Source organism: Petaurus breviceps, unplaced genomic scaffold (genome assembly GCF_028583685.1).
Source record: "Petaurus breviceps papuanus isolate PSGF00001 unplaced genomic scaffold, PetGlider_PUasm1.0 226149, whole genome shotgun sequence".
Lineage (NCBI taxonomy): Eukaryota > Metazoa > Chordata > Mammalia > Diprotodontia > Petauridae > Petaurus > Petaurus breviceps.
Genome location: NW_027185891.1, coordinates 3,782 through 31,089, shown reverse-complemented (window position 1 = coordinate 31,089; position 27,308 = coordinate 3,782). Strand labels below are relative to the sequence as shown.

Below are 27,308 nucleotides of genomic sequence, written 5' to 3'. Positions count from 1 at the left end.
AATTATGTACCAGTTTAATGTGGAAATGTTTTTTATAATTGTAAAGTCCTGTGGAAATTCAATTTTCAGTTAAGAAACTGCTCTGGTGAATGTTCACATAGGAAAGTATATCAAGTCCCAAGTTTTTCAGTCTCTATCTTAGTTTCTTTTAAGGCCAGGTGCTAGGAGAGAGCTGGATTGAATAACATATCTGACTTTAGTAACTTGATTTATGACCCTGGGTAGTGAGGCCTGTTATATGCCAGGCATTGTCCTAAATCCAGGAGATAGAAAGAGAAAAGTGAAATGGTCACACATGGTTAGACTGGAGCTTTAGGAAAATCACTTTGGTTACTATGTGGAAGATGGAATAGAGTGAGCAGAGATTTTAGGCAGGAAGACCAAAGGAGAGTTGAGAGGTAATCAGAGCTTAGGCTAGAGTGGTGAGAAGCCAAGCTTAGGCCTTAGAACTGTGATAGGAACAAGATGTGGCAACTGATAGAAGTACATAGGGTGAAGGAAAGAGGATGAGGTCCTGTTCCCATTTCAGTTTGCATTCTGTGTTGTATCTTCATCAGAGTGGGAAATAGCTTTCATGAGCACACGTCTCCCACTTTTAATCCTTGCTCAATATTTATGTCCAGGAGTCTTTCAATAGGGTTATTTTCTTTCAGGGAACCTTGAATGATTTTGATGAAGGAATCAATGATAAAACTACCTTTGCTTAGAGCTGTGCTGGAGATAAAAATACCAACAAGGCAGACAATCCTGTAGTCCAGGAGTTTACATTTTATGGGGGGAGGCCAATCCATAAAAGAGCCCAGAACTTGAGAGTGTGGTTTGAGTGTTTCTAGTTTAGAAATGGCCAGCAAATGGCTGAGCTGGTGTAGAGCTCACCGTCATAGCTCTAGAATCCAAGGCTCTATGGAAGAATGATGTCCAGTGATACAATGGCCTTGATTCAGGTAGAGATGACTGGAAAGGTTTTGTGCACAAAGGAGAATTTCCATAGAGATCCATAGTTATTAATGTTCTCTCAGTTGCCTTTTTTGGATATTGATAAGTTTTGATATTTTCGTATTTTTGGTATCTTTTTTGGACACCTTGTGTCCAAAATTATATCAGTCCCTCAACACATTCAAACTTGTGTTATATCTAGCATGAATCTCTTCTCTATTTACTTGGTCCAACTCTGGTTGCTTTTCTCATCTTTGTTCTCTTTAGGGGCATTTCTATGTCTTGGAGTTAAAACTAATTTTGATGGAGAAAACAGTTTTATTTATTTTTACCAAATTATGCAAGTTAATGCTTCTATAAAAGTTAGACAAAATTTTTAAACAAATTTGCATCATTATCATTTTAGAATATAGATCCAAAATGAAAACTCTTCATTTTGAAAAGGTGATATCTGAAGGGAGGAATGTGATGTATTTATTATTTGAGCAATATAGGGTGAATATGGATACACTCTCGAATTTAGTTAATAGTTGGCTTAAGGGCATTCCTCAGCTTGAAAGAGGGTAAATTTTAAGATGAAAGAGACATTTAACTGTGGATAAACTTAGAGAACTTTCTAGCCCTTGAAGTTGTACAGGCTAAAGATAAAAATGTTCACGAACAATTTAAACAAATTGATTACTCACAGATAGATGTTAATGGAAAAAAAAAAACAGTTACTTTAAAGGTTATTATTGTGGCTTGAGGTGATTCCCTAAAGGGTAACCATTCCTTTTCCCAAAATGTTTTTTCACTTTAAAAAATAAAATACTAGATCTTAAATAGCATTTATTATGTTCCTATGTACTTATACGTAATAATTGTCTTCTTTTCTCTTGAAGGATTTCCCATTTTCTGTTACCAGATGGATATTAACTGAAAGGATTTCAGAAGCCATGCAACAATTGGGATATTGCTGCAGAACGGTGAAAACAAGCATTGTTTATTATTTACCTGAGTCTCTCTATGAAATCTTTCTGCTCTTCCTAATTCTGGAAACTGGGGAATGGTGCACTGCACCAAGAGCATCTCTTTGAGCAGCTTAGATTCCAACCCAAATTAATGTAACAGCCCCATTATTGATCTGGAGTATATCAGGCAGTTGGTTAATGATGTCAGGAGGTTTTCAGAGTTGTTGCTCTGTTTGAAAGAAGCTGTCCTCTCAGAAGGTGTGTACCAGCTATTTTGTCTTATCATCCCAGGATAGAAAAAAAATCCACGTAACTAATTATGTTTATGTATATCTGGTACTTAGTAACAATTTCTCTGTAGTTACTGACTTTCTGGTTTATTACTATTACTTTTTAACATGATTGATGTTTATGTGAAGTGATGGTTGTTACTTTGGGGTGCTTTGTTTTCTCAATCACAGCATCTTTTTCCCATTTGGACCGAATATAACACAGTGATAGCTGATAAATCTAAGCAAGCTGGAAGAGAACAATACTCAGCCTTCCGATTTACCAGTTTGATATAGAGAAAATTTAAGGGCTTTGTAGTTTAACCTTTCAAGTTAATTTTAACTCAATTCCTTTATCTTTAATAGAATACTGTTTTTATAATTCAAAAGTGCTTTATTGGCATTTTAGCCTAGATTCAGTTTCCCATAGTGTTAAAAATTCTCCAAGATCATCAAATTTGAATGACTTCTTCCCACGTTAGGCTTATTTTCGTTTCGCTCTTAAGTCCGTTATATTATATCAAAGCACAGTCATAGTGTTTCACTCTTTTACATAGAAGAATAGAAATGACTCTTAAGAGTTAACCCAGGAAATTTGTCTTGGGGGGAAAATTATTTTTTATTTATTTTTATTTTTTGGGGGGGAATTAATATTTTCCTCTGTTAAGGATTTTGCAGGGAAAATATTTTCCCATAAGCAACTTAGCAAGCATTTATCAGAGCCCTAGAATGTGCTAGGCAGTGCTATGCAATAGAAATACAAAGATAAAAATGAAACCTTTACAACTCTCGAAGGAGTTACTCTTTATTGGCAAAGACACATAACATAAAAGTTTATAAGTACAGATAACATAATTTTGAAGAAACAGCACTGTCAGCTGGGGAATCAGGGAAACTTCAAGCAGAATGTGTTGTTGAGCAGAGCATTAAAAGAAACGAGAGATTTTAAAAGCCAGAGGTGAGGAGGGTGCACATTCCAGGCCTGGAGATAGCCAGTTGAAAGGTATGGGAATGGAATGTTTTGTGTGAAGAACAGCACAAATGCCTGTTTGACTGGGCTATAGGGTGTAGTAATGGGGAGATTGGAGCCAGGTTGTGCAAAGGACTTTCAAAGACAAACAGGCATTTCCATCTCCTACAGGCAATAGGGATCCACTGGAGTTAGACAATAAAATAGGAGAGTGTTATGGTCAGGTGTGTACTTTAAGAGAATCACCTTTGTAGCTGTGTAAGAGAATGGATTGGAGTCAAAAAATACTAGAGGAAGGAGGCCATTTAGAAGAAATTAGGACAGACCAGGTAGAGATGTTAAGGACCTGAATTGGGGAGGTGGGCATGAGAGGAGAGAGAAGAGGATGGCTATGAGAGGTTGTGGGATGAGAATGGACAAGATTTGTCAAATGGATATGTGGAATGAGAAAGAATAAAGAGTCAAGGACAGTGTTGAGGTTGTGACTCTTAAGAATGATGGTAGCTTCAGCAGAAAGAGAGATGGTTTTGTGAGGAAACATGTGATATAGTAGATAGGATGATGGACTTGAATTGAGGAGGACTTGAATTCAGATCCAACCTCATATTTTTACTAGCTATGTGGCCCTGAGTGCACTTACCTTCCATAGAGCTGTTTCTTCATCTGCAAAGTGAGGCTACAATAATTTATTTCTAAGCTTCTTTTCCACTTTAAATCTATGATCCTGTGTTTCTTTGAATTCTCTTTTGTGCCTTTTGAATTTGAGATGTTGATGGGACATCTGGTTCAGAATGTCTAGTGGGCAGTTGGAGGTAGGTGACTAGAACTTAGGAGATAGTAGGACAAGATATAGCAATTTGGGAGTTACCTACATTTATTGTTGTTGTTGAGTTGTTTCAGTCATTTCTGACTCTTCATAACTGACTCTGTTTGGGGTTTTCTTGGCCAAGATCCTGGAGTGGTTTGCCATTCCTTCTCTAACTCATTTTACAGATGTGGAAAATGAGGCAGACAGGGTTAAGTGAATTGTCCAGGATCACAGAGTTAGGAAGTGACTTAGGCTTGTTTAGGACTCAGGTGTTCCTGACTCTAGACCAGGGGCTATATCTAGTGTTCCACCTAGCTGCCCAGTCATCTGCACAGATGATAACTGAACCCTTAAGAATGAAGAAAGTCACCAAGTAAGAGACTGTAAAGAAAGAAGAATAGATGGCCCTTAATAAAGCTGTGTGGCAGGGGTGGCCAGGTGGCTCAGCAAGTAAGAGCACTGGCTTCAGTGTCGGAATGACCTGGAGATCGAATCCCGGGCTCAGACACTCAGCACCACACCCAGAAATAACTGGCCGTGTAACCTTGAGCAAGTTACTTAACCCAGATTGCTTTAAAAAAAAATAAAAAAAACAAAGCTATGTGGTCACAGCCACGCTTAGGGATCATCAGGTGGACATTGAATAATTGTTGGTGAATGTGAAGGTACACTCAGAGAGGTAGGAGGATAGCCAGGGCATAGCAGTGTCATTAAAATCAGGAGGAAGAAAGGGTGGTCAACAGCCTCTGATGCCACAGTCAGCAAGGATGAAGATGGAGGAAGGATGGTCAGATGTGACAGTTAAAGCTGGATCACTAGCTGATAAATTACTCTTTGATTCTTGATTGGATGATCAATCTGGGGAAGGTAAACCTCAGAGGAGGAAGCCTTGCTGAGTGATGGGGGCAAAGGGAAAGCCTTGAAGGTACAAGAAGCATTCCCCGATTTGGAACCAGTGTGCCAGGGAATTAGGACAAGAGTGGTCATGGATGCCGTTTTTTATGAGGGGAGCAGGATCTCTGAGAGTACTGGAAAGAGGGAGGGAGGGAGGGTGGAAGAGGGACTTATTTCTGTTGTCTCATTTTATGTGTAGATAGTAAATTCTTCTCAAATAGGGGGCTGTAAATCTGAGTCATATGATTAGCTTATGACTATTATCTTGCCACTTAACTCACCCTTGCACTTTTAAATTCTTTTCCCCTTAGTTTAATGATGGTGAAAACGAAAACTAAAAAACAAACTTGATAACTATGGCTTGACTTTTAAGTGGTTTATTTCTTCACTTTGGATGGTATGAATGTAGAGTATAGATCTCAGAGTGTGATATATTTAGAGTTGGAAAGGATCTTTAAAGGGCATTGTCAAGCAACTCTCTTGTTTTATATATTAGTTGTTTTTTGTCCTTCATTCTGGAAGAGGACCAAGACATATATATTAGTAACTGAGTCCCAGAGATTCTGAGTGAGTTGTCCAGTGTCACACAGTAAACAGCAGAGATAGAATTTGAACCCAGGTCCTCTGACTCCAAATATAATGCCTTTTCTATTCTACCACACTTTGAGATTGTTTACCAAAAAGTGATAAAAACCAGAATACTTGAGGTAGTAAAATTAAGATTCTTTATGTGTGTGAGTTGTTGATATAAGCATTCATTTTTTGGAATAAACAACCGGGGTGGGAAACCTGGGGCCTTGAGGCCACATGTGGTTGCACTGTTTGGATTCAGTGAAAGAGCTGCACTTGAGAACCTAGAAGGCCACATGATACCTTGAGGCCACATGGTCCCCACCCCTGGATTAAACCATCTGAAGAGAAATTTTTCTTGTTCTGAATCTTTTAGAAAAGTAATGCAAGATAAGTGTTAATTTTCCCATTTTTAAATTTTAAATTTTTATTTAGTATTTTTCCCAGTTACATGTAAAAACAATTTTTAACTTTAGTTTTTAAAATTTTGAGTTTCAAATTCTCTCCATTCCTCCCTCCCACCCCCCTTCATTGAGAAGGCAAGCAGTTCAGTATAGGTTATACATGTGTGTTCATGCAAAACATATTCATATTAGTCAAGTTGTGAAAAAAACATAAACAAAGAAAACAAACTCAAGAAAAATAAAGTGGTTTTTTTTGGAGGGCAGTTGGGGTTATGTGACTTGCCCAAGGCCACACGGTTGGTTTTTGTGTTAAGTGTCTGAGGCTGGATTTGAAATCAGGTCCTCCTGACTTCAGGGCCAGTGCTCTATTCACTGCGCCACCTAGCTGCCCCAATAAAGAAAGTTTTAAAAAGTATGCTTCAATCTGTATTGAGATACCATCAGTTCTTTTTAAGGGGATGGATAGCATTTTTCATCATAAGTTGTATTGAAATGTTGTATTGCTGAGAATAACTAAATCATTCACAGCTGATCATCTTAAACTATTTTGCTCTTACTTTGTACACAGTACATTTCACTTTGCATAAGTCCATGAAAGTCTTTCCAGGTTTTTCTGAGAGCATACTGCTCATCATTTCATATATTACAATAGTATTCCATCATAATTACATACCAGCACTTGTTCAGCCTTTTCTCAATTGATGGGCTTCCCCACAACTTCTTATTCTTTACCTCCAGAAAAGAGCTGATGTAAATATTTTTGTTCACATAGGTCCTTTTCCTTTTTGTTTTTTATTTCTTTGGGCATACAGACCTAGTAGTGGCTAGGTCAAAGGATGTGCATGGTTTTATAGCCCTTTGAGCCTAGTTCCAAATTGCTCTAAAGAATGGTCAAATTAGTTCACAACTCCACCAACAGTGCATTACAGTCTCATTTTTCCCATGTTCTTTCGTATTGCTTTTAATAACTTAATTTGGAAATATTGTGATTAGCCAAATGGCAACATTGTCTATCTTTTATTGTGCCCTGGAGTGACAGAATAATGATGACAAATAACAGGAAATATCTTTGATTGGCAGAATCTCTGAAGACTCTGAAGTTAAAAGAGACCTTGAAAGGCTTTTTTTCTAAGTCTCTTGTTTGAAAGTCAAGAGACTTGAGGTACAGAGGGGTGCTACTAAGGGACGCTTATGATTCCCAAGCTCAGGGCTTTGTCCTATACCAATAGGACACGTTGTCAGACTACTGACCCTCTTTTTGTAAGAGACAGGTTAGCACAAGAATTATTCTTATATGAATTCATTGTGTTGGTGTTTTTAATACTTGACTAACTTCCATACGAAGTAAAACTTGCTTGAATCTAAGGTATTAAATTTTAGTTAATATTCATCAAATGTGACAAGGTATGTGTAAGCTTGTTCATTTTTTGTTTAGGACATATTCTATCTTTCCTTCATCCTTTATCTTTAGTGGCTCATTTTACAAATAGAAGATGCTGGTAATTTAAAACTAGTTGGTGTACTTCTAATCACTAAAAGATTGTTGTCTTTTTTTTTTAAGTGGTTTTAATTCTTTGATAGTCCAGAAAGTAGGATGGGAGAGGATAGGTGATTCTTATGAAAGTGGAGATAAAAATTATAATAAATAGATACTAGCAAGATGAGATGATCCCAGGAGATAAAAGCTTTAGAGTATAGAAACATGTTTAGTCCCTGAAATTGTTAAAAAAAAAAAAAACCCTTAAGGATAACGTACAGTATATAAAGGAGGCCTTTTCTCTAAATCCTAATGCTTGGTTGCATCTCCAAGAAGTAGTACTCACAGATAGGTACCCTGAAATTTATGACAAATAAATTTGGAAGAAATGAAAACTTGGTAACCAGTTATCAGTGATTTGCTGTTCCTGTTACTTTTGACTATTAAAGGTTGAAATGCCTTTCCAATGAAAATGTGAAATGTGTACCACTAATGAATCATTTTCTTGGTAAAACATGTGAATTAGTTTCAAGGCCATGGGGTTCAGGACATGTTTTGATGAGATCCCATGGGGCTTTTACTTTATAGGATGTTTCTTTTAATACAGTATGTATTTTATCCTCAGAATAAAAAGCATCACCTGAATGATGAGAAAAACTTTTTTGAATATGGATTTAGGTTTATGCTTGATAACGTTTTTCAATTTATAATGTCCTTCTGAACCCTTCCCTATCTCACAGTATTATTGTGAGCATCAAATGAAATGACTGAAGTGCTTTGAAAATTATAAGTAACATGTAAATATCAGGTGGTATATTTGATTTCTAGCCCCATCAACCTAGCATACATAACATCTGAGTTTGGGGACACCATGTTATAATCTGTGGTTTCAGCTTAGATCTTAATAATGACGTGGCTATCTCTGAATTAGGGCCAAAAAATAATGGTGAAAGGGCACTTTAATGTTTTGTTCTGTCGGAGAGTAGTGGGGTGTCCATCTCGCTATATTTTATCTTTTTCTCCACCCTTCACAGAAAAGATGCCCTTATTTTCACAGTTATTTTTCTATTTTGTTTGAAATATTTTAATAATTTAGTTTAGAGATGAGCAGATAATTGTCAATTTATGATGTAATCAAAAGTCTCTTGAATAGATGCTTTAGGGTGTTTCCCTATATTACTCATTATCATAATTTTAGTTAGTGTTAATGTTGACTCATGTTAATAAGGGTCTCAATATAGCTTAATATAGCAGAGACTTGATTTGCATTCAAATTTTCTTTGCAATGAGTCAGGCTCCCCAAAATAACAAGGGTTCTTGTATTTTGTTTAAAAACATTGCATAAGGTGTATTTAACAGAAACCTTGAGAGACTCATGAATGGAAACAATAAAGTAAGCCGAACTAGGAGAACATTGTACAAAGTAACAGTGTTTATTATAGGATGAACAGCTTAGGTATTCTCAGTGAATGACTTAGCTATTCTCAATAATACAATGATTCAAGAAGATTCCAAAGGACTCATGATGAAAAATGCTATGTACTTCCATATAATGAACTGATAGTGTCTAAATAAAGACCAAAGCATATTTTTCACTTTTTTTGTTGTTGTTTGAGGTTTCTTCCACAAAATGACTAATATGGAAATGTTGTGCATGACTGTGTGTATGTATGCATTACATATATGAATGTGTGTGTATCTATATATATCAGATTACTTACCATTTCAGGGAGGGGAAAGGGGAGAAAAGATAGGATTTGAAACTCAAAACTTAAAAATACAACAAATGTTAAAAATTGTTTTTATAAGTAGGGGGAGAATAAAATATTATTTAAAGAAATTAAAATATTACCTGTAGACTCTAATCCTCCATAAACTTGACTCCAGATTTGTTGGAAATCATCTTCTGCCATTTGGAAAAATACATTGCTTTCATTGAGCATCTTGAGAGAAACTCAGGGGACCAGATTTAACAATTGCAATTCTATAACATTAAAAGAAAAAGTTGGAGGGAGAGCTAGCATGGAAGCAAATTCAAGAGAATTGAACTTTGGAAATATGAATTTGTAGTTTAGTTACAAAGTCCTTCCCACACTCTCCCACTCCTTTATATAAAATATATGAATCAAACTCTCTCTTGGGTCTGGATAAATTAAATTTCAGTCATGTAATAAAGTATAATGTAGTGGGAAAAGTGCTTGTAGACTGGAGTCAGACCTGGATTCTAGTCTTCGTTTTTTATTAGCAAACCATGTGACTGGGGAAATTACACAACAGCTGTTTGGGGACTTTGTTTTCTCATCTGTGAAGCTAGGGGGTTGAACTAGGTGTAACATATTCTGTGATTATTCAATTCATATTTTTGTTCAGATTGTGAAATTAGACATCTTAGTGAATATTTCATATTCAGAAGGTAAAATTATTGCTCTAGAAGTAAAAGTTTGCCAAACACACAGAATCTTTGTTATAACATAGGAAATTATTCTGCTTTTTAGCTAGGACTTTTTTTAATGTGTATTTTTATGGTGGTAGCTTTTGTCAACAATATTGGTAGAACCCTGATATCTGAAATACTTTTCTTAGGATAAAGAGTGTTGGCAAACATATTTCTAAATATTTGGTGTTCTTTTGTGCTAATTTCTTTTAAGGATATGTTGCACATGTTACTCAAGTAGACTGTATTTTAGTTAATTCTAATTTTTAAAATTTACAAACTACAGGTGGACAAACTGATTTGAGATTTTAGAGTATAGACTCTTGTGTTCCTTTTTGGGAAATGGTTATATAGAAATTTTTACATTCTTATACTTCACAAGGTTGCCAGGCTTATTTCCCTGCTGAGTGGGTAAAGTGCTTTTGCAAATATCAAGATGCTCTGTGAATGTGAGCTATTCTCTACCTTCATCTACTTCTCCCCTTTTAATTATGTGATCAGCACTTAAGCAATTGGAAAACCAGATCAAGTTAACTGCCAATGTATATTACTTGTCCTTGTTGAGGACTGCTCTGTAGAGAGTCCTATAAACAGAAGATTGTCTAAGAGGTCATGAAGTCTTTGACCATGGCAAGTGAAGCAAAAGAAAAAAAAAATATTCCTTCTAGGTTACTTCTGCCAGAAATTCTTTAGTTGTTAGCCTGGCATTCAAGTCATACAAGTGCTACCCAACTTTATCAACTTTATCACATTACTGCTTCTGTATATTCTAGTAATCTCTGTCCTCAGAACAAACCTTGCTCTTTCCCAACTCTGTTTTTGCTCATGTTGTTTCCTGTGTTGTAATGGACTCCCTTGAATTCCTCCTTTTCATTTAAAACCCAACATACAAGCCTGAAACTTCCCTGACTCCTCCCTAGTCATTAATGACTTTTCTCCCTCCCCTAATTTTCATGTATTGGGGCGGAGCCAAGATGACAGAGTAGAAGCACGACCTAATTTTCATGTATTTCTAATGTATATCTTTAACACTTGCATTTTAGTTTTTTATGTCATAAGTTTGTATATTTGTATACTCTATAAGTAGAGTGATATTCTTCTATACTCAGGATGAGGAAACTGAGGCCCCAAGAAGTTCAGAGACTTGGCTAATGTCAAACATCCATAGCAAGGAGCACAACCAAGATGTGAACTCAGGTCCTTAGACCACAGATCCAGGGTTCTTGTCATTGTATCCTGCCTGCGTCATCCTCAGTGACTAAAGGCCCCCTCACATGGTGCTCTGCACATAGGATGTATTTAATTACTATTGCTTGGAACTGAATTCAGGGCAGTAATGATTGAGAGAAAATGTAGCTCTTTCCCATGGCAAAAGGGGATACATATAATGGAAATATAGATGCTGGCAATCTTAAACTTGGAGTACTTTGCCTACCCCTAGTCCAGAGATACCAATAACTACTGCTTTCCTGTCTCAGGAGCTTTCATTTACCTTGGATACCATTGTGGGCCAGAATTAACCTTTTCTTTACTTCTTATCCCCCTTCCCTCTTCTGCCATTGCTCTGTGTATTGGAATTCCCTCAGGCAGGCCCCTTCCTACTATATTGCTGTGGCAGCTGCTAGAGCTTCCATCCAGATTCCTTAATGTCCTTATTCTTGTCCCCTCTCACCCCCATCAAAGGCCAAAGGCTGTAGGCTGAGGTCTGATCAGAGGCTCAGAGCTTTGTTTGAGCTTTTGGGAGCTATTGTGAGAACACAACCACTTCTTATAACTACTTATAACATTGTTTTAATGGGAAAATGCATTTTGAGTTTCAAGTAAATGATTTCCACAAATGAACTTTTGGAGCAGAAGCCTTTCATAATATAAGGACTGCTTGTTCTATGCTTGTAGGTAGAGCTTAGTTGATATTTGCAAGGAGGGGGGAGTACAACTTATTTCTGGCTTTTAAGTTAGCCTAAGAACAAAACTCATTCTAGAAAGATTTGCTTTTTACTCTTAAGGGAGTTTTGAAGGACCTAATTCTTAAAGAATGGTTTAATTTCTTTGAACATGAATTAAACAGCATATATTGCTTCACTGTGGTCTAAAAGAAAGGTACCATTACAAAAGTTAATCAAATTTCTACCCTGGAATTGAATAAAGTTTTTGTACATAAAATTTTGGTATTAGATGTTAAAGAGGTATCCAGTGACTTCATGAAGATAATTTTAAGGAAAACTAGCAGATAATCCATATCTTATTGTTCCAACATTTCAGTGACTAATAAAAAGGAATGATGAATTTTGAAACAATTTTTTACCACAGTTTTGCTTTATCTTCTTTTTCTTATCCAATTATCTAATGCCCTTTAAATGACACTTTGGTTTTGTTGACCTCAAGTAAACTTAAATGCTAACTTCTATATTTTAACTGAAGACTTCTGAATAAAATAGCATCTAAAAGAAGGTTCTTTTTCTTTATAAGCTCATAATTCTTACCTTATATAAACATTGTCTGTTGATTTACTCCCAAGTCCCACTTTAGTATCCTGGGGAAAAGAGAACATTTATAGTGAAGAATTAATTGTGAGTTGACTTTATATCAAATAATGAAACAATTGCTGGGAAAACTAGAAAATAGTTTGGCAGAAACTAGGTATAGACTAATATCTCACACTGTTTACCAAAACAAGGTCAAAATGGGTATATGATTAAGACATAAAGGGTAATAACATAAGCAAATTAGGAAAGCATTGTAATAGTTTACCTATTAGATAAGGGAAGAATGGATATGGATAAGGGAAGAATAAGGAACCAAACAAGACAGCATTACAAAATAAAATGGATAAATTTAATTATATTAACTTTAAAAATTTTTGCACAAACAAAACATGCAAACAAGATTAGAAGGAAAGTAGAAAGCTGAGGGAAAAATTTTAAAGCAAGTGTCTCTGATAAAGGCCTCATTTCTCAAGTATATAGAGAACTGAGTCAAACTTACAAGGATACATGTCATTCACCAATTAATAAATGGTCAAAGGATATGAATAGGCAGTTTTCAGACAGAAATGAAAGCTCTCTATAGTCAGATCTTTTTGTGGTGGTAAAGAATTGGAAATTGAGGGGATATCTGTCAACTGGGGAACGGCTGAATAAGATGTGGTATATGGTTGTAAGGAACACTATTGTACTACGAGATAAAATGAGTAGGATGATTCCTGAAAAGCCTGGAAAGATATGAGCTGATGCAGAGTAAAGCAGACCAAGAGAACGTTGTACACAGTAAAGTTGGAATATTCCTGGCAAGACAGGTGCTGCAGGAGAAGGTAAGTAAGTACAGCTTGTGTTTAAACTGTCTTAGATGGGAATATTCACATGAATCACCATAGGAGCCATCATCTCTGTAGTACTTATGGGTTTTACAGAGCACTTTATAAAATCATCTTACTGGATCCTCACAACAACTCTGAGAGGTAGGTGCTCTTCTCATTCCCATTGAACAGATGAGCAAATTGAGGCAGGAAGAGGTTAAATGACTTGGCCAGGTCATTTCAGGGCAGTGATGATTTGGAGAAAATGTAGCTCTTTCACATGGAAAAAGAGATACATACAATGGAAATATAGATAGGACTCAGAAGCTAGGAGTTCATAGGCTTCCATGATCACAGGCTTAGAGGTAGAAGGAACCTCAGAAAGCATCTAGTCAAACACCCTCACTTTATAGATGAGCAAACTGAGGCCCAGAAGGTTCAGTGACTTGCCCAAGTAACACAGGTAATGAGTGTTGAAGGAAGGGTCTGAACCCAGGTCTTCCTGGCTCCAGGTCAGTATTCTGTCATACCCCATCATTTAAGGAATGAAACAGTGGAGCTTTTGAAGTATTTTGCATTCTATTGTTATTTATCAGAGGTGTATGCAAATTTTTCAAGAGAAAGACAATATGAAATATCCCAGCAGGTTTCTCCCTCCCAGATGCTAAGCCACTTGAGGGCAGGGATGTTGTCCCATCCCCTTGTGTCAAGCAGTGTTCTCAGCTCACTGTGTTCTCAATGTATATGTGTTGTTGAGGATTATGATTAATCTGGGGGTTCCTGACAGCAGATACTGCCCTACGTGTTGTTAGCATTGATTCCCCCACCTAAAGCATTCTGCACAGGGGATACTAAAAGAAAACTTGCTGAGTTTGTAGGCATAATAATAAACCATCTTGCTGGGAGACAAAAGGAGATTGATTCCAGGGTGGTGCCTGCAGTCCTGGGCAAATGTCAGCACTGCAGAACATGAGAACATCTCTGCATAAGAGACATTTGTCAGATGGGTTCACAGCACCACAACTTTGTTTAATTCATTCAGTGAAACCACAGCTCTTCCTAAGCAAGAACAGAGCTATCTTTTTGCTTTTTTTTGTAGGGCAGTTGGGGTTAAGTGACTTGCCCAAGGTCACACGGCTAGTTTTTGTGTTGTGTCTGAGGCTGGATACAAACCCAGGACCTCCTGACTCCAGGGCCGGTGCTCTATTCACTGTGCCACTTAAAAAGGGTCCAATTTTTCCAAAGCAAAAGTCCTATCTGCTTCAGGAAGCCCATATCTGTCTCCAAATGATGGCCAAGTTGTCACTGGGACAGGTTCTTTCCTAGAACAGCAAAGGACACAAAAATGCTGCTTATTGGAGGCTAGTAAGGTGTTAGTACTTTGCCCAGAACAATCCTGAATGGGAACAAATCCCATTTCTCCCTTTAGAGGAAGGGTTCTTAACCTGGGGTCCTTGGGCCCCTTTTAAATCTCAATGTACCTCTGAACTTGGTTGGGGGGGGGGAATTATTCTATATTTTTATAATCCCTAATTAAAATTTGAATTTCTTTTGATTATTTTTAAAATAATATATTTTTAATTAATTTTAGTTTTTAACAATTTCTTTTTTGCATGTAAAAAACTATTTTAACATTTGTTTTTAAAACTTTGATTTCCAGATTCTCTCTTCTTCCCTCCTCACCCACCCCCACTGGAAAGACAAGCAATTCAATATAGATTGTACATGTGTTGTTACACAAAACATTTCCATAGTAGTTATATTGTGAAAGATTAACTGTATTTCTCTCCATCATATCTTGGCCCCTACTTATCCTGTTTTCTACTTTGACCCTGTCCCTTTTCAAAAGTGTTTGCCTCTAACTACCCTCTCCCACAATCTGCCCTCCCTTCTGTCATTCTCCCTCTTATCCCTTTCCCTTCTTACTTTCCTGTAGGGTAAGATACCCAGTTGAATGTATATGTTATTCCCTCCTCAAGCCAAATTCAATGGGAGTAAGGTTGACCCATTCCCTTTCACCTTCCTGCTCTTCCCCTCCATTGTAATAGTTTTCTCTTGCCTCTTTTATATAAGATAATTTACCCTATCCTTTCTCTCCCTCTCTCATTATATTCCTTTCTCACCTCTTAATTTTATTTTTTAGATATCATCCCTTCCTATTCAACTGATTCTGATATATGTATACATACATATATACATACATACATATTTATGTATATATATATATATATTACCTTCAACTATCCTCATTCTGAGAAAATTCTTATGAGTTACAATTATCGTTTTTCCATGTAGGAATGTAAACAAGTTCCTTATGATATTTTTTCCCTGTTTACCTTCTCATGCTTCTCTTGCTTCTTGTATTTGAAAGTCAAATTTTCTGTTCAGCTCTGTTTTTTTTTCATCAACAATACTTGAAAGTCCTCTATTTCATTGAATGACCATATTTTCCCCTGAAGCATTATCCTCAGTTTTGCTGGGTAGGTGATTCTTGGGTTTAATCCTAGCTCCTTTGACCTCCAGAATACCATGTTCCAAGCCCTTTGATCCCTTAATATAGAAATTGATAGGTCTTGTGTTATCCTGATTGTGTTTCCACAATACTCAAATTCTTTCTTCCTGACAGCTTGTAATATTTTCTCCTTGACCTGGGAACTCTGGAATATGGCTATGATATTCCTAGGAGTTTTCTTTTTGGGATCTTTTTCAAGAGGTAACTGGTGAATTCTTTTAATTTCTATTTTGCCCTCTGGTTCTAGAATATCAGGGCAATTTTCTATGAGAATTTCTTGAAGGATGATTTCTAGGTTCTTTTTTTGATCATGGCTTTTAGGTAGTCCCGTAATTTTTAAATTATCTCTCCTGGATCTATTTTCCAGGTCAGTGGTTTTTTTTTAATGAGATTGTGTGTGTGTGTGTGTGTGTGTGTGTGTGTGTGTGTGTGTGTGTATGAGGTGTCTGAGGCTGGATTTGAACTTAGGTACTCCTGACTCCAGGACCAGTATTCTATTCACTGCACCACCTAGTCATGCCTAGTCTATTTTTTAAGGTGTTATTTTCTTCAGTATTTTTTTGGGTCTCCTTTAGCAGGCTGTTGACTCACTTTTTGTGATTTTCTTGCATCATTCCCATTTCTCTTCCCAATCTTTCCTCCACTTCTCTTACTTAATTTTCAAAATCCTTCTTGAGCTCTTCCATGGCCTGTGAGCAGTTCACATTTTTCTTGGAAGCTTGTGATGCAGGAGTTTTGACTTTGTTGTCTTCTTCTAGCTCCATGTTTTGATCCTTTCTGTCCCCCAAAAAGGATTCTATGGTCTAATTGTGCTTCTTCTGCTTACTCATCTTGCTAGCCAATTGCTGGACTTTTGAGCTCTTTGCCGCAGTAGAACTCTGCTTCCAGAGTGGAGAGAGCTGTGTCCCAAGGTGCTGGTGTTTTTGTAGTTGTTAGAGCTGTTGTCAGAGGTCTGAGGAGGGCACCCTCTTTACAGCCACCACAAGTTCTTGCACACTGGTGTTTCTCACCCCAGCATCACCACCCAAGACTGTGACCCAGATCCAAACAGGTCAAAGCAAGAGTAATTATCCTCTGAATGTTACTTGGTCCCCCTATGATGTGCAGGCCAGGAGCTCTGGAGGCAGCCTTGCAGTCGCTGCCACCGCTAGCCCCAGGGGCAGGGGCCGGACTGTGCTCTTCCATCACCCAGTTCCAACAGAGTTCCCTACTGACTTTTTACTTTCTCTTTGCCATTTATGGTTTGAGAAGTCTAGAAACTGTCACAGTTGCTGGTGATTCACTCTCCTGAAGTGCTCTGGCTGGTCTGTGCTGCTGGTCGGGGCTGCCCAGGATCTGGACTGCATGGCTCATGCATGACTGCTCTTGGCTCCTAGCCCAGTGTGATAGACCCTTCCTGTTGGCCTGCCAGGCTGCCTTCATTGGGAGATTTGTTTCTCTCTTTCTCTTTGTGGGTTCTCTAGCTCTAAAATTTGTTTAGAGTCATATTTTACAGGTATGGAAGATGGTTGATGCAGAAGCTTAAGCAAGTTCCTGCTTTTACTCCACCATCTCTACTCCATCCCCCACTCAACAATTTGTTCAATTATTTAAAATATTTTTCTGGGAAGGGGTCCATAGGCTTCACCAAATAACCACAGGGGTCCATTAAAAACATTAAGGACCTCTACCTTAGAGGCTTAGCCCTTTATACAATAATTATGATCATCATAATGGTAATAATGGCAACAATAATAGCTAACATTTTTGCAGGGTTGGGGAACCTCTAGCCATGAGATCATATGTGGCCCTAGGTACTCAAGTGCAGCCCTTTGATGGAATCCAAATCTTGTTCTGCAACATTTGGATTCCCATCAAAGGGCTGCATTTGAGGACCCAGAAGGCCACATGTGGCCTCGAGGTGGCAGGTTTCCTACCCCTGGTAGAGCTTATTGTGTACCAGGCCCTGTGCTAAATGTGTTACAATTATGATGTCATTTGATCCTCACAAGAAATTGGGGAGGCAGGTGCTATAAGTATCCTCATTTTACAGATGTGAAGGCATACAAATTACATAACTTGCTGTGGGTCACACAGCTAGAAAGGAGGAAGATGTTATTATTTTCCCCATTTTACAGATAAGGAAACAGAGGAGAAGGGTCTTGCCCAGAGTCATAAAGCTAATAAGGCTCTGTGGCTAGATTTGAAGAGTCAGGTCTTCCTGACTCCAGGTTCAACATTCTTCTACTCACCACTGATCTACCTAACTGCCAGGTCATTAGTTAAGTAGAATTCCCTTGTCCCAGGAGAGAAGTAGCAGGAATGGTACTGGTCCCTTCTCTGGGAGAGTCCCAGTACTATATCTTCCCTTAGAGGCCATGGCCTTCTAAGGGAATAGATCTTTGGATGTTTACAGTAAAATAGAGATACTTGATTTTTTTTTTCTCCAACAACAGAGATGATAAAAATTTAACTTTAGAAGGGTTTTTTCAAGATTGTTATACGTGTGGATATATCCAAAACATATAAGGTGATTTGGAAGAGAGAGGGCACAGGCAGTGAGGAGGATCCAGAAAGCCTTCATGTAGAAGAAGGAGATGCTCCAGCTGAACCTTGAAAGAAACAAAGGATTCTAAGAGGGGAAGGAGAGCTAAGTGGCCCAGTTGATGGAGTCTGGGCATGGAGTTAGGAAGAATTGAGTTCAGATTCTCTCTCAGATGCTGTGTGTGACTCTGGACAAGCCTCTACTATATTTTTTTCCTCTACAGAATGGGGATAGGACCTATCTTACAGGGTTGTCGTGAGGATATTATATCTGTAAAGCATTTTGGAAACCATGAAGGGTTCTGTACAAGCTAGTTAGCTATTATTAAGGTCAGGAGGGAGTGCATTCCAGGCACAGGGGACAAGCAATGATTTGAAAGGCACAGAAAGAGGAATTAGCCTGCTGGGTGTGAGGATCACAGCTTCAAAGCTGGATGGAAGCTCAAAGACCATCTAATCCAACATCCTCTTTGTTTAGGTCGGGAAAGGGAGGCCTCTAGATGTTAAGTGACTTGCCCAGGGTTACCCAGGTAAGTGTCAGAGGGGGAATTTGAATCCAGGTCTTCTGACTTCAGAATCAGCTTCTTTCTGATTGGGCCCTAGAGAGTATGGAAAAGATAGAAGGCCAAAGGAGAAGGGGATGGGAGAGGATGCGTTAGAGTAATAGTGTCATGGAAGGAAGGAACATGAACTTGGACAGACTGGGAGATAGTGGAAGACAGAAGGGCCTGGCATGCAGTGGTCCGTGGAGTCATGAAAAGGTCGGTGCACGCTACTGAACAACAGCGTTAAAGAAGTGTTGGAGAAGAACTGGGCTCTGTCCGCCTCTGTCCCAAAACCACCATCCGAAAGACCAGAAGTTTCCTCTTCACTTTTGGAACACTGGGACCCCTATTTCTTTCTCAAGGGGAATTTCAGTCCATGCTATTTTAGAATCAGCTTAAGGGACTGGGAATGTTTAGCCCAGAGAAGAGAAGACTTGACACTAATTTTCAAGCATTTTAAAGGACCTCATGTGAAAGAGTCAGATTTGCTTTACTTGGTCCAGAGGCAGAAAAAGGAGCAATAAGTAGAAATCATAGAAATGTCAATTTGGGTTCTTAATGAAAGGCAATATCACATTAAGCCTTTGTGTCAAGAAAACTTCAGTTTAAGCTAGGAATCAACTGGTAAAATTTAACAATTGGCTGCTCTTGAGCTACCCCTCCCCCCTGCAAAATATATACAAATATACACACACATATATGTTTATGTACATATATGTATATATACATACACATATATGTTGACACAATTTTAAGTTTAATCCGCAGTATTAACATTTTCTCCATCACTTAGGTCTCTAGGCATTCAATAAAGCCATACCTCAAGCCCTGATTTATTGCTGATTTCCTAAGTGTAAATGCTCTTGGGATAAAGCTGGCTCTAGCACACTTTGGTTCAAGTCCTTCCTTTGATATATCCTTTCTGGAGAACTGTGGGCAAATCCCTTATACTCTTAAGTGCTCCCAGGCAATTAAGACTATAAATTACAGATTTCCTCATCTGTCAAATGAAGAGCTGGTCTAGGTGACATCTAAAGTCCCTTTCAATTCTCAAACTATAATTCAATAAGTTGCCAATCTACAATGTCAACAGGAATTTCCACTTAAGGTATTCCCCACACCAGTCAAATTATAAAATTGGCCTCACCCCCAAGGCATTCCCCAAATCAGATCCTAACAAACAAAACTATCTCAAAGTCAAAAAGACTTTTTTGAGAAATAGTGATGTTCCCAATATTGGAAGTCTTCAATGGAAGCTAGACATTTTAGAAAGAAGTTTTTTTCATGCTTCGTGGAGAATTATCAGGCTCCACAGCATACAAGAACACTTATTCTTTATTTAACCTAGTTTTTAAAAGTCATTTAATAAAAATAATGAAATACCTTTTAATATGAAATCAGAAGTCAGTGTGGTTTAAAAGATGAAGGGGCCAAGTGTCTTAGAAAATATAACTTGAACTTCAATTCTGTTCTGATACTTAATACCAACATGACCATGCGCCAGGTCATTTAACGCCTTAGTTTCTAAGTTACAAATAAACTGCTGATCTATATCCCTGTGAGGAATTTTTATCTGGAAGTTCCCAACATAGATGAAAAATCAAATCCTGATGAACTAAAATTTTTATACACATAATCTCCCTCATCCCTTTCACATGTTATATTCCAGAAAGGCATAGATCCAAATATTTAACACAAAACGTGGTACAAACTTAATAAGCCTCCCCAAGTTAAAAGACATCAGGTCTTTGAAACAGCTTAATAAACACCATGAATCCTTTAAATAGGTTAAAAAGTTAATATATATGTATATATATAAATATATGTGTGAGAACATTTATGTAATCTATAGTCTCCTTAACATAGTATGCCCATTGAACACATGAAATATGTCACTTTATATACTTTCTATGAAAAACAGGAAAGACAGGAGAAAGGAAAGGAGGAACAGTAGGAACAGGAATTGGAGAAAGATCAGGCTGTCACCCTAAGTAGAAGAAATCTCAGCCTAGGTTATCCTGGCTTACTCATCTGTTCCCTCGGGGATCCTGATTTGGGTAGTATGATAGGCAAGAGAAAGAGGTAAAGAGTTTGACCAAGGCATTGATGGGAGCCACTGGGGGCAGTCCTTTTTGTGAGCAGGCCTTCCAGAGTAGCTTAAAAGAAATTTGAGATGTGCAAATTTAGAGACATCTCCATTCCAAATGTTCATGTGGATTATTTGTGCCTGACGTGTGGAGAACCTTAATATTGGTCTGATTGGCCACAGTCAGACATACTGTACCTTCACCTGGACATAACTATGTCATTTTGTTCCTCTTTGAGAAACAAAGAACTACCAACCAACAAATCAATCTTATAATTCAACTCATAGATATTATCAATACATAATTCTTAATTTTAATTAATTCTACTATACTTATGCAATCACTGATACCCATTAATCACAATGAACTAAGTAGATATTGATTAATTTAGTAGGGGTATCAAAATTATTGTCATACTCCTACATGTAGAAATTCTTCTAGATGTTTAAACAGCCAAGCACTGAAAGAATTAGACTGATTCATTAATAAGTGATACAGTGCACCAGTATCTTCACAGTTCTCTTTTCTTATCACTTCTAGAAAAGCCCCACATTTTTGCTAGGTCCTAAAGCTCTCTTGAACATTTTTATTGTTTCTATCTCTGGTTGTTTTCTCTAATTAATACATATTTGTGGTCGGAAATCTTCTGACCAGAAAATGGTCATTTTTATTATTCCATCTAATCATTTCTATTTTAAGCAAAAGGAGGGGAGAGTGCTACATTATGTTAGAATCTAGTAGCTCTGACAAGCAGGTTTACCACAATCTGGGGTAAAGACTTGTAGTTTGTCACTAAAGGATATTCTGCATAAAGTTTTTTATTGGAACTGAACGGTAGTGAGAAAGCCTACAATTTGTTTTTCAAAGAAAGGAATCCTTACAAAAATTCATTTTTCCAGAAAAGGTAAATTTTGTCTTATGAGTAGTAAAGAAAGTGATAAATTCATTCTTATGTACCTTCTGTGCTGGGATAAGCTTATGAGATCTTTGTGAAACTATCTTCTCTGAATATAGATTTCCCTGTAATTTAATGTGTTCATATTTAGGATATGTGAAAATGGAAAATTAACATCTGTTTATTACTTCATTAAGAAAATACTGTGGCTTTGGTTTTTGTTGAGATTTGTACTGGGTGAAAATTCTAAGAGACAAGGTTGCAAGTATTAAAAAGTAATTTATTAACTAGGGTAGCAAATAATAAATTGAGGTCATTGATCTCTCTTGGTGACTAAAGATGCCAAAGGAACATCCCAGGCCAGTTTATATCCAGATCTGTCTTCCTGACAGCAAATTACTGGGATCTTCCCTGACAAGAGAAAGGCAACTCTGATTGGTAGATATTTGAGGAGGAGGTAAGGTAAGAGCTTTCAACTCCTCCAAATTATTTCTTTGTGGAGGGGGAGGTCAGCTGAGGAACAAGGCCTTGTAATGAGATTCATCATCCTCCAGCAATCTGGGCAAGGAAAACCACTCTATTCTCACTTGGTTTCTCCTTTGTGAGCCTGGTTGCCCAAAACTTTAATGAAGGGAACAAGGATTTTTGAAACTCTCTGGGTAGTGTTAACCAGCTCAGGTTGGCTTCTATTTATAAGATAAACAGAAAGGCCCAGCCCAGGCCTTGGGAGAGGCAGAAATGTGATCACTTTGCTCAACTAGAATGAGAAGTTTCTCTAAAAGCTAGGCTGAAAGGTGAAGGGGAGAGGCTTAGAAAAGGCAATATCACATTTTAATATTAATACAGCATTAAAATGAATTTTCCTCATTCCCTGCTCTGATTCACTGAGAGACACAGTCTCCTCAATGAATCACTAACTGGTATGACAATTATAAATCTTAAGATTGACTCAACCAGGGTACAAGAAGACCTGAAGGGACTAAACACTTCATCAAGGGTTTTTAACTAAGGGACTTAAGTGTTTTTTTTTTTTCAGGACAGGAACAGTGTGAGGAGAGGAGGAAGAGAAAACTACTATATTATCAGGAGTTGCTGGGGGCATTCTCCTTGGGCAAGCAGGCCAAGAACACCAGTGCATGGTAAACAGTCAGTCTCTTTCTCACTAACTCATTTCTCCTGTTCCATTTCATCAGTTCATCCCATCTTAGGGCTCTGATGTCTTAAGTGATTGTATGGTTTCTGAGAACATCCGTATTTCAGTCAGCTGATCTTCTCAGAGCAGCTTCTAGCAGATCTGCTTCTCAAGTCACTTGCAGAGATTCTTTACCTGTTAAAATCTCTTGCAAAATAGATCTTAATACAATTTAATGCAGTTGCTTTAATTTTGCTTTGCCAATAACTAAGTTATATGGTGAAAAATAGCTTAAACCTTATGGGTCTAATCCTATTAATAGTAGAGTTATATGAAGACCATCAAATTAGAAACTCTAGGTCAAAGAATTTACATTTTCCACACTCCTTTCTGCTCCTATTTTTATCTTGATTTAGACACTAAATCTAAAAAATATATAAATATGAGGATCTGACTTATAGAATGAGCCCTTCTGGTTATGAATTTTGTATTTACCAATGTAGATATATAAGCTAAAGTCTAAGAATGCCTTTTAAATTGGCATTGACTTCAGCCCATTTAACTTCTTTAGACTGGCATTCATTTAGTTTGCCCTTCACCATGGATTCAAGCCTCATAGAAAGGGAAAAACTTTAGCTTTATTATTGATAACCTGCTTTGTGATGCAAGTCAGCAAATTATGTTATTAATATATCTAGTGTGAAGGGAATTAAGATTTCATATTAATTGACATGATGTGTGTAATGAATATACTATTAGTTAAGATTTCCTAAGAGCTGCCTTTCTTGCTTGGGAGTCAGACTTACAATAAGAACTCTTGAAATGCTCAATCAAACCCTTGACAATACTCTCATAATCACAGCATTCTTGTGCCTGTGTACTTTAATTGAAGTGCATCAAAGACTATAGAACCTATTCCCATTACAGAACTCTGTTCCTGCATCCCACTAAGTAATGACCCCCAAAGACTTGAACAATATTGCGCCCATAGGACTCTAGAATTGTTGTAATGTCTTTCACTTGTGGGCTTGTTTGTGGGAAACCACTCAGACCCTGGGAAATGATTGTGATCCACCTTCCCCACTCTCTTCCTACTTGTAATTTGTAATTCATGTATATAATCTCTGTCTCTACTTAAGCAAGGTGGAATTCTGATCAGGAGAATTCCCAATTTGCAAATCTGTCCCTCATAATGAAACTAATTAATTAAATCACTACTGGCACTTTGTCTCTGGCTGCTGTTTCATCCTTCTCAGGTTAGAGAGGGGTTGAGTAAAATCCTGTTAACATTAGGCATATGTAAAATTTTGAATATAATTTTTATATTAGATTCACACACACAATCATCTGATCTTTCTTTTTTCCTCAAAAAATTTTCACTCCAGCTGTTTACTTTAGTTATCTATTTTAGTTATTCCCTTCTAGGTGCTCATACCTCTCATAGGAGGATGAGATAGATGTTGCTAAGGACCCGGTCCTATACAGGAGCACATAAATAACAACAGTCTTTGTAAGCAGTTGACTTTTATGCCTAATTTTGATGGCCACACAAATGAATTTACCCAAAAGATGCTTATTTTACTCCAACTGTAAAAAAAGAGTATGATGGGGAATAATGTGATGGGAAACAGAATAATAATTCCAGATTGCATCAGATGAGTTATCTATAATAAAATGTTTGCCCTTCTGGACACTTTCCACATAAGTGGAAACATATTCAATAATAAACCTAAGTAAAACTGTATTTCCTTTTGGGGTAACACAAGATATAGTCCACAAGCTTCTTTCCTCAAAGAAAAATAGTCTCACTGAAGTTCTTTAACATAAAACAGAAAATGTTTCTGATTTAATCTAACTAAATACAAGATTTATACCTTCGTCCCACAAACTGCTGCAACATTGTCCAATCTTTCACATAAAAAATACTCTTAGATACTTCAAAAACCTTATCTTATACATGTGTATATGATTTGTACAAGACAAATGACAAGCCCAAGTACTCATCTACTTAGTTGTTAGGACATGAAAAGGAATATCGTTTTGGCTAAATAGCTTAGATCTTACATACCAGCATCTCATTGTAGGAGCTCAGATGTGTCCTAGTAATTTGGATAAAGATTTGGTCTACTGACCACCTGCCATAAAAGGAAAGATAGGAGCAGAACTATAGTAAGGAAAAAATGCTCCTCTGCTTTAATGTCCCTTCCAGGCAAGATTCATATGGGCAACCAGTTCTATTCAAGATCATATCCAGGCTTAAAATATTAGCCAGATAGGCAAATTTTCCATTCAGAAGCTAATATCACACTGGGAAATTGAGTCAGAGTCCTTCCTTAGTCCATCCCCAAAATTGCCATCCCCGCTTTCCCTGAGACAGAATTCTACCTGCAGTTCACAGATGTCACCCCCATAGGACTGCTGGTATTGTGGTTTGTTGGCTCAATAACATTTCTTGAAAATCACACCTGGAATCAGACTCAAAATAATATCAATTGTAGTCCCATAAGATTTAACCTTAAGAATGTGTCAGCACCAATTGTTCATTTTCCTCTTTGCTATCTCTATGGCTCATAAAACCCAAATCCTGGAAATGTAGTTGCTGGTGTCCAGTTGGTAATAAGAGGAATATTTATATGCTTTAGCAGAAGACCTTGCTCCCAGATAAAATTAAATTATATTTGAACACATTCTAAACTGAATTTGTCATGGAGCCCAATTACTTCAAAGAATTTCAAACCATCAGTCCCTGGAAAGAATTATAATGAAAATTTCAGTGTGGCATCACAGAAAGAGAATTTGGAATCTGAATCCCAGCTGTGGCACTGACTAGTTGTGTGACCTTGGGCAAATCATTGAACCTTTAATAATAATAGCCAGCATTTATATAGCACTTGAAGGTTTGTCAAGCTTCTTACCAATGTAATCTCCTTTGATCCTCCCAATGACCCTGTGAGGTAGCTGCTATTATTATCCCCAAGTTACAGAAAAGGAACTGCTGGCACAGAGATGTTGGGTGACTTGCCCCCAGGGTCACAGAGATAAAGGTCTGAGTCAGAATTTGAACTCAGGTCTTCAGACTCCAAGTACAACACTATGTACTGTGCCACCTGTGCCTGAGTCTGAAGTTTCTTCATCTATCAAATGAAGGGGAGTGACTGAGTTCCATCCAGCTTTAAAAATTCCATGATACTCTCATTACTTTCTTGTTTATTCAGTATTTTATGTGGGAGAGATGAAAGGAAATCACTGATAGAAAGTGTTTAACCCAACACCTGAAGAAGGGAGGTAAACAGTTTAAGAGATTCCATAAGGATTCCAGGTTCTTTTAAGTAAGGTTTTCTTTTTAATAGTATTTTATTTTTCCCCCAATTACATGTCAAGATTAAGTAACATTTTGATGAAGCAAATAAACTTGGCATGATAATAACCAGTTGGATATAGGAGGCATCAGTTTTCTCCTACAGCCTAATTTTGATTGTGAGGCAGTAGATGATAAGCTTTCCTTTTCAAATCTTCTTCCATAGCTTAGTCTGTGGTTCATATGCAGTAGATTTTTTTTGGTCAGCATTTTAGCTATAGTGCTTTTCTTAGGACAAATGCTGTCAGATTTAATTTAATATTTAAGTTTCACAGAATACGGTGGAAGACTCCATTACTGAAACTTTGATTCTTTCTCCTGACATATGAATTGGTACTTAATTGGCTGAATAGAGATAATTTGTCTAGCCTGGTGCTATTTTTTGCATAAGTCTTCTAACAGCATGTCATCACAATGACTTTCCCTGCTCTGAGGTGGTATCATAATGAACTGTGGCTTGGGCAGTTAGGTGGGCAACTACATTTCAGGAAAACTTAACCAAAAAAACAAAAGCAAAATTAACCCCAATACTTTTGGATTTGGAAATGGATACCTTGAAGAAAACCCAGTTTTATTAGTAGTAGGAGTAATAGACATTTACATAAAATCTTAAAGTTTGCAAACAATCCTTCAAAGGAGAGACTATGGGTATCATAACCTCCATTTTTATATTTTACATATCAGGAAACTGAGCCCAAGTGAGGTTAAGCAATTTTGCTCAGGGACAACAAGTGACAGAAGTAATATTAAAAAAATATAATTTTAGAATTATTTTTATCCTTAACTTGGAAAACTAACAAATATGAACATTTCCCTGTACAAAGAACAGAAGAATGTACATGAAACCATGGGTCTCTATTATGCAGCTTTAAAAAAAGTACATGACATTCAAAATGTTAGTTTCAAAGCTGTTCCCCATACCTGTTCCATTCTGAACTTCCTTCCATTCTGACCACTTAAAAAAAAATGCTTCACTGATGTTCTTATCATTTCTCCCCCCAACTATTATCATTTACCTTCATCTCTCCTCCCACTCACAGACTAAAAAACAAAAGCAAAAGCTAAACAACCCCCATTTGCAACCAAACAAAATAATCCCCTGTGTTGTCCATGTCTGAAAATGTTGATCTTATTCTTGACTAGAGGTAAGATCTGAATCCAGGTCTTTCTGATTCCATGTTCAACAATATATCCACTACTTTAAAATGCCTCCCATTATAAATGTAGCGATATCACATTCTGCTAACCG

The 27,308-nt window shown here is 37.3% G+C and overlaps 1 long non-coding RNA gene across 1 annotated transcript; it reads left to right on the top strand.

Moving 5' to 3' along the window:
* Nucleotides 1-13: 13 nt before the first annotated feature.
* LOC138166886 (uncharacterized) lies at nucleotides 14-25,051 on the top strand. The gene is made up of 2 exons (XR_011169765.1): nucleotides 14-1,901; nucleotides 22,606-25,051. It is a non-coding gene; the product is annotated as an uncharacterized lncRNA (long non-coding RNA).
* Nucleotides 25,052-27,308: the final 2,257 nt, after the last annotated feature.